This window comes from Ailuropoda melanoleuca, chromosome 1 (genome assembly GCF_002007445.2).
Source record: "Ailuropoda melanoleuca isolate Jingjing chromosome 1, ASM200744v2, whole genome shotgun sequence".
Lineage (NCBI taxonomy): Eukaryota > Metazoa > Chordata > Mammalia > Carnivora > Ursidae > Ailuropoda > Ailuropoda melanoleuca.
This window is the reverse complement of record NC_048218.1, coordinates 139,133,629-139,142,974: the sequence shown is the minus strand read 5'-3', so window position 1 is coordinate 139,142,974 and position 9,346 is coordinate 139,133,629.

The following is a 9,346-nucleotide window of genomic DNA, read 5'->3' as shown; positions in this document are numbered from 1 at the left end:
TGAGCCACCCAGGTGCCCCAAAACTTTTGAAATGTATACATCCAAAGACACGATCAACATAAATTGGCAATCCACAGAATGGGAGAAAATATTTGCAAATCATATATCTGATAAAGGATTAATATCCAGAATATACAGATAATTCCTAAAACTCAATAACAACAAACAACCCAATTCAAAAATAGGAAAAGGAATTGAATAGACATTTCTCCAAAAAGATACACAAATGGCCAGTAAGTACATGTAAAGATGGTCACCACTAATCATTCAGGAAATGCAAATCCAAACTACAACGAAGTAACATCTCACACCAGTTAGGATGACTACTTCAAAAAAACCATAAAACAACAAATGTTGGCAACTAGATCCCATGTGTACTGTTGGTAGGAATGTAAAATGACACCGTTTCTATGGAAAACAATACAGTAATTCCTCAAAAAAGTAAAAATAGAATTGCTATATGATCCAGCAATTCCACTTCAGGGCATATATTCAAAAGAACTGAAAGCAGGGTCTCAAAGATATATTTGTACACTCATGTTCATAGCAGCGTTATTCATAACAGCTAAACATGGAAGTAACCCAGATGTCACTGACAGATTAAAACAAAATAAGCGAAGTGTGGTATATACATATAATGCAATATTTTTCAGCCTTAAAAAGGGAGACAATTCTGGCATGCTACAACATGGATGAACCTTGAGGAAATAATGCTAAGTGAAATAAGCCAGTCACAAAAAGACAAATGCTATATGATTCTGTTTATATGAATTTCCTAGAGTAGTTAAAAATCACAGATATAGAGAGTAGAATTGTAGTTTCCAGGAGCAAGTAGCAGAAGAGAATGGGAAGCTATTATTTAATGGATACAGAGCTTCACTTTCACCAGACAAAAAGAGCTGTAGACGGATAGTGATTGTTGGTGATTATTGCCCAACATTATGAATGTATTAATATACACTTAAAAATGGTTATGATGATAAATTTCATGTTAGGTATATTTTACCATACAAAAAAAATTTTTTTAGAACCAAATTAAAATTCTAGAACTGAAAAGCACAACATCTGAGATTTTCTTAAGAACTGGATTTATTGAGAAGCGGAATAGAGAGAACATAAAGATCATTGAACTTATAGACAGCTACATCAATGATTATGATCTAATTATCAAATGTGAAGAACAGAAACAAAAAAGATTAAAAAAAATTAAACAGTGCCTTAGGGAACTCTTGGACAAAAGCTAAAGGTCAAACATACATGTAATTGCAGTCCCAGAAGAAAAGGTGATAAAAATGAAGCAGTATTTAAAGAAATAATTGCTACCAAATTCCAAATTTAGTAAAAGATAAATTTATAGCTTCAAAAAGTTCAGTGATGCACATGTAGGATAAATATGAAGAGGACCATGCCCAAGCACCTCACAGCCACACTTCTGAAAGAGAAAGGCTTGAAAGCAAGAAAACTGAGAGAAGATCAACAACTTGAATGGCCAATAATTCATCAGAAACCACTGAGCCAAAAAACCTTAAAAACACTGAAAGAGAAAACTACCAAACCACAATTCTATGTTCAGTGAAAATATTCTTCAAGAATATAAAAGTAAAATCAAAATAATCAAAGATAAAATAAAAATAAGATAATTCATTGCCAGCAGAAATTCACTACTATCAGAAATGTTAAAGGGATTCCTTCAGGCTGAATGGAAATGATACTATATGAAAACTCAGATCTTTGAGAAGGAATGTAAAATCTTGAAAAGGTTTTTAGAAAAAGCAAAGGAAGCAACTATAAAAGGCTGTATTTCCTCTTAATTTCATTAAAATCCAAAGGACCGTTTAAAGCAAATATTACCTTATCTTGTGGGGTTATCATGAGTGTAAGTGTAATACATATAATAGCTACAGCACAGATAGTGGACAGGAAAGGGAGAAATACACATTACAAGTTTACCACATTTGACATTAAATGATACAACGTTATTTATAAGAAAATGCACATGTTAATCTCTAGAGAAAGTTCAGAAAAAAAATGCAAGGATAGCTAAATAATCAATAGTCAAACTAAAATAGTATGCAAAAATTATTCAAATAATCTAATAGAAGGCAGGAAACAGAATAGAGGAACAAAAAAAGCAAAGGGGGACAAAAAAAACAAATGGACTATGACAATTAAAGGGCAGATAGAACATTTTTTTTAAAGAAGAGCAAGACTTAAGGATTCGCCATCTTTAAGAGATCCACTTTAATATAAGAACATATATAAGCTGAAGATAAATAGATGAAAAAGACATACCATGTAAAAAATAAACATAAGAAAGCTGATATGACTATATTAATATCAGACAAAATAAACCACAAGACTATTACCAGAGACAGAGTCACATTTTATAACAATGGAAAGACCAACTCATCACAAAGACATAACAATCATAAATATGCATGTGCCTAAAAACAAAGCTTCAAAACACATGAAGCCAAAAGCCATAAAACAAGTCTCAAATTTTGCAAAATAATGTCCAATTGAACTGGGAATCAAGACCCCTGAATTTAGCCATTTATCAGCTGACTGACTTTGGGCAATTCATATTATATCTCTGAGACATCGTTTATTCGTCTTAGTATAACAATACCTATGGTCAAGATTTGTTTGGGGGCTTGAAAATAATGAAAGTGAATGACCTAGGATAGCATCTAGCAGTCAAATGGAATCTACGAAATGTTTATCACACGTCTTGAATCAGAATTATTTTCTATTCTCATCACTGCCTAAATCAAGGTAAGAAATGAAGAATGAATAAGGAGTAAGTAACATGTTATTCGGTAACACTGCTGAAACACTTTTGCTGGGGCACAGGGATAATGGGCTTTAATAGTATTATTGCAGAAGCAACATGGCCCTTTGTATCTATTTCTCAGCTGAGCTCCTAACCCAAAAGGGACTTTTCCCAAGAAAAGGATCTTCCTGGTCATATCTGTCCATCAGAAGCTAACAAAAGACCACACATTTCAAATAAAATGAAAGCTGCAGGGCCTGACAGCAGCCAGCCAGGAGGCTAATAAATAAACAGGGGGGTTAATAAACCACACAGCCAGCATTTTCTACAGCATTTTAGCAGGAAGCAAAATCACTGTAGAGTTTACCTAAGTTACGATATTTGCAGTCAATTCTGAGTATTTGTTAATAAAAATGAGAATTTCTGACAACTAATTATAAAAATTATGACTATCACAATATCAAAATGGATTACAAGAATGACATGGGACACACATAAGTGGGAAGGAAAAGACATAATTTCACAAGGAGAAATGCCACTTAAAAAAATTAAGTTTAAAAAAAAGTTAACTCTTTAGCAGCATATTTAAAAGCTAAGAGGATACGCAGGTACCGATGTCAGAAGGCACCTTATAATATTCACAGCTTATTGCGTATGTTTTCATAATATCAATGAACATTAAAAATTACATGGGTTTATTCCTAAATACATGTTCACTCTCAACCACTATTTTTGTTCTCTTAAATTCCCAGGGTAGATAACTGAGCCTATTATTGATATTTCTGGATGGCCCTCAACCTGAAAACAGTAGGTAGAAGTCTGATGCTCAGAGTGATCAAAGACAGAAGATTTTCACATTGCTTGCTTCTTTCTGGGGGTGCTATATATGAATCACCCTCCCAGAAGGATCTTTTTAACACAAGATAATACATGCCTATTCCACAGTCGTCTGATAGTTCTTATACTAGTAAAATGATGAAAATCTAGCATTCATGACAAGATGCTAAGGCTTACACATTAACCAAATTTTCCTAGTCTTTCTAGAAACTTAAAAGTTGTTATAAGGCAATCTCTACTTTTCTGCAGAAAAGATAATTACCTGACATAGATGCAACCTCTGAAAGACCTTGGGGAAAAAAACACATACATCAACCTGTCACACTATGATTTCTTGATAGGTCAAATTTCACTCCCAATGGCTTGCCAAGTGCTGAGCATATTACCACTTGCTATATAAGTGTAAAATAACATTAGCTTCAGTAATAACTCAGGCTCTACCCATGACTTTATAGGAAATCAAGCCCATGACAACTTTTTCATGAATCTGAGTTACTAATTCAATGGGAAAATTATAATTCTACCACAATAATTTATATACAATACATATTAATATTAATGATTGATTTCCTGGAAATGAAAAAATACATGCTTAAGTGAATAGTCATAAGCAAAAGAACAATGTAGTTCTGTCATTCATGCTGGGATTGTGTATCTTCTATAATGTCAGTAACTTAAAACCATCTGAAAATAGTCCGTGTATTTCCACCTAATATACACATAGGCCACTGATTTTCTGCATCAGATATAGATCCAAAATCACAAAATCCCTTAGAGATATTAATGTAAGACAAAAGGAGTGTAATGTGATGGCACTGACCTGCTGAGTGATGAACTAAAGAGGATATCCTATATGTGGCCAACAGTGAAAATTTTTATTTTTCCTTGAGCTTAAAGCCCACGAATGAATCACTTGATCTCATTAACATGGTTGCTAGAAATTTTGTAAAAGTGGTACTAATAGACTATACTGGCAAACAGTAACCATAGATATGGTGGCTCTGTTTGAGTCTAAATATCAGGCAACCTAAAGGGCAGAATCAGTAGCATGTTAGTAAGAGCTCCATAGGTGCGAGCGAGAGTCACTAAGCAAAGTGCTAGATTATACGTCACTCACGGAACGCTTCAGGCCAACCCGCAGGAAGAATCGACAGGGGCAGTTCTTTATGGACTAGCATAGTGTACGCATAGTTAAAATGCTTCCGAGTTTTATAATTGCCATTTGTAACATGGAGAAATAAGGTCAACAAGAATCAAATGACTGTCCAATTTCACACAGCAAGGCAGTTATGAAGCTGAATCTAGCCAACAGGAGAGAAAATTTATAGCTTTCAAATGCCTGAAATATATCTGGTGTGGTATAGAGCTCTTGCTCCATGCTGAGCTACCATTTGGTCTTTACTGTAGCACATTAAAAAATAAATAAAAATTCAAAAAGTAAAAAAGCAAAACAAGGCAAAAAACCTCACAAACCTCCACCAAATGCATTATCGCCTTTGGATTTTCTGAAGACATAACCATCGGAAATGTTTATTTCAGCAATAAATGTGGTACTTGTCTTCCATGTTCCCACTGCTTTTGTTGGGGAAAAGCTTACATTTTACCATAGATGAACCCTTAAATGAAGGAAATGCACAAATTTTCCTTCAATACTTTAGTTCAAGTAGCATTAGGTATGTAATTATTGTTTTTGCACATACTCCAGTAAATGTTCTCTTCAAATTTGCTTGAAAAATCTATGTGGCATTTCATATTTCAAAAATGAAAGCTCTTTTTTAAGAAGTCAGCTAATAGTTTTTACCTATAATGGGCAAATCACTTAGATTTAGAACTGAATTACGGTACCCTGACACTCTAAACTCACTTTTTTATACTGCTTTAATTCGCTACATTTTAAAAATAGGTAGAGTAGCCAAAAGAAAAATAGTTAGAAAATAGAAGGGAAAAACAACTTTCTTATTATAGTAGCAGCATTGTGTTTAATGATTAGATGATTTCAGGCATAAAAATGAGACTTTACCTTCCATGTAAACTATAAACATTTACCTTCCACACAAACTATAAACATTATATACTTATTATATACACTTTTAAAATATAGATATATATAAAATAGTTGCTATTCTTTAATTCACTAGCTAGTCAGTAGAGCATCCTATTATATAGTATTTCCTCCTTAAATTAGTACCTTCATGAAAATTATTTGCAATTTTTTATCCCATCTGATATAGCAAAGAACCACACTTTTATATATGCAAAATGGAAATCGATGGACTATTTTCAAAGAAAATCATTTCGATAAAGGTGCATAATAGAAGCATGCATTAGTTTTTTATTTCTGACTAGCCATTAAAAATAGGTTTTCTCAATTACCAGAAATTATTATATATCCATATTTGTAATTTTATTTTCCAGGTTGAATATGAACCCAGATTCTTTTTTTTGTAACCCAGATTCTTGAAAAATTTGTCATTAGCTTGATATCTCTAAAAACTATGTTTAAATCTTAAAAAATAACCAATGAATAATTGTTGATGAAAACATTATTTTGCCCACAAAATGATGGACATATGCTTAGCACTTTGCAAACCATTAGTAGTAAAGTTTGACCTACTAAAAAATCAAAACCTGACAGTTTGATGTATATCGTCATTTCTTGAGTCATGTAGTCAGTATTTATTTTATTACGAATTAGGTAAATGCTATTCATGACTGATCTACATAGCATACTATATCTATTTTTTCCTTTCTTGCACAAAATATTATTTTTTCACTTAATAGTCTCTGTATTTATCACCATTAGTCCCTAAACAATGCCTCTATTACATAAATCTTGACTCAATATATTTAAACACATCAGGAACCCTAACAATTCGTCTTCAGAGAGACATCTCTGCCAGACACCTCTGACTTGCTCCAGCTGGTCAAGTTGCTCTGCAGTTACCCTCCTTATATATTTCTTCTCTCCCATCCTGAGATTCCCTTTACCTCTCCTTGACCTAGGTCCCCAATTTACTGGATCCTGCACATTCTCTTTTCCTCAGTTTACTCCCTGCTTGAGGCAGAGCACATACTTCAGTAGTTTCCTAGAAAAAGATGAAGGAAAGATTTTTTTTTAATATCTTGCATGTCTGAAATGTCCTATTTTTACTTTTACATCTGAGTGATATTATAGAATTCTAGCTTGGAAATAATTTTCACTGGAAATTTCCAAGACAGTCTTCTACCTTCCAGCATTGCTGAGAAGTCCAAAATCATTCTGCTCCTTAATCTTTTGAAGGAAACACATATTCTTTCACTCTCTGAAAATTTGTACAGTTCTCTTCATGGAGCAGGTGCTTTCCCTTGAACAGATAGAACAAGAAGCATATTGTGATCAGTTGTCTCTCTAGCCTATGATTTACCTGTTTTGGCTCTCTCAAATTGCTTGCATGCTTAAAGGGAGAAGCCAAAGGAGTTAATTCGTGTCTTAAATATCTCATAAATCAAAAAAGGAATGATCTCAGAAGGAACACATCCTGGCTAAGGCTCTAATTAGTATTTGTCCCAATTCTCCTCACCATCAAAACCAGGGACTATTCTTCATTGGGCAGGCGAACTCCCACTAGGTTCTTACATTGGGATTTCGTACTCATTGGCTTATTTAATCCTAAAATCCAATCAGAGGAACAGAGGTCTATTTTGGGAGTAATGAACATTTCACTGTGCTTAGAAACACAAAGCTTAATAATACTGAAAGCCAACACTTTATTCCAGTGGCCAGGTCATGGTGACCAACTCAGAATAATCTCTAAATCACTCTAATAACCATATGCTGATGATGCCTTGCAGGGCCCCTTTACCCACAGAGAAATATTCAAAAAGATTTTTCTTTCATTTTGCACATTATTTTTTATTGAAGTGTAGTTGACGTACAATATTATATTAGTTTCAAGTGTACAACATGGTGATTCAACATTTATAAACATTATGAAGTGATCCCCATGATAAATCTAGCTACCATCTGTTACCATACAAAGTTGTTACATATTATTACATACTATCAAAAAGCTTTTTAAAAACACACACAGAGAGGAATTATAAAGAGAAGCACCTAGATGAAGGCCCAGGATATTAGTCTATACTATCCTTTCCTCCATTTTACCTGCAAAATTATGGATTTTTTTACAAGGTTTCAGAAACTGCAAAAAATAAATCAATGTTCAGGGTAATGAATCAGAAGATAAACTAGGCATGTCTTTGAGATTCAATATATTTCATTTGCTTTATTGATAATATTCTTTTTAAAAATTCCAGACAAGAGGTCTCAGAACTCTTAATTCAGTGTTTTTATTATTTAGCATAATTTAAAGATTATCTTCTGTACATATTATCATGTGGACTTTGGGAGCAAAACAATGAACCCTGCTCTCCTCACAGGTTCCTGCAGAACTTTCTATATACTTGGTTTTCCTTATGCTTCAATGAAATCTTTATGTTCATGAGAGAACAGTAAAGTAACTCATTTGTGGGAGTTTTTCTAATTATCCAAAGAAAGAAGAGCTTTATTTCTTTTTTCAGTTGAACAAATAATACACAGTATGCACACGATAGAAGTCATCTTCATTTGTCTACCTCATAATATTTAATTCTTACTTGACTACCGCACAGTAAATATTTTTATTCACATTTTGACAAATTCAAAAAACTGAAGCTCAGAGAGATTAGGTAACATGACCCACATTCCAAAGTTATAAGTGGCAATGTTAAAATTTGCATTCAACTTTTCTTTTACCTCAAATTCTTATGCTTTTCCAGTTTTGATGAGTAGATTTAAATAGAGTATGATGATGTTTGCTTGGCTTTCACTAATAGAACATTCAAAGGTTCAAGACATTTTCCCTCTAACAGGAAAAAGGTGTAAGTTTAAAAAATTGCTTAAAACTTTACAACAATTAGGAAAGTATAGAAAAGTCCTTAATAATATTAAATGGCCAGATATATCACTTTTATGATAGAATGCATTCTTCTTCTAAAACTGGTGAACCAGGAAATTCAGATAAGACCCTGACTAAAGATCCAGACTGAGAACAAGCATTTTCTCCAGAGATTCTGATTAAATACAAGTATGGAAGTAATCATCAAGAACATGGGTATGAGGTATCACCAGGAGGTCAAGAAATTTAACACTTTTGTGGAAGATGGAAAGCATACTGGAGTGTTTCTCTTGATAAAAACAGGAGAAAGAATACACCGTATAGTGACCACAGGGCCAGAGTTGCTCCCTTTGTCTGGTGAAACCCCAAAGGCAGCAGATGCAGTGGAGGGATGGGGAGAGATATGGGTCTGAAAACAGTGAAATTAAGTACAGGTATGTGCATCAAACAACTGGGGCAGATATGCCCTCATTCTTCTCCTCTATCCCAACTCAGGACACAGGCATCTGACACTTACCCCAGTCTTATCCCAATCCTAAATGGCTCCTCACTAAAGAAATGATCCTAAAAGCTAGTGCATATATCAGCTTCCTAGAATAATATTCTCCTCATTCTGACATCTCAGGGCCTAAAGCCTGATCTCCAACTCCCCACTTGTTCATTCTGTCTAGAGTCAGTACTGGAAACAGAAACCATCTGGTTTGGCTTTTCTTTGGGGGCGGGGGAATTAAATAAAAGAAATTCGGTGATTATAAATACAATGGAAGTGACAGAGGAGCAAGATCTACAATAAGCTTTCAGACAAGACTCTCAGAACAGT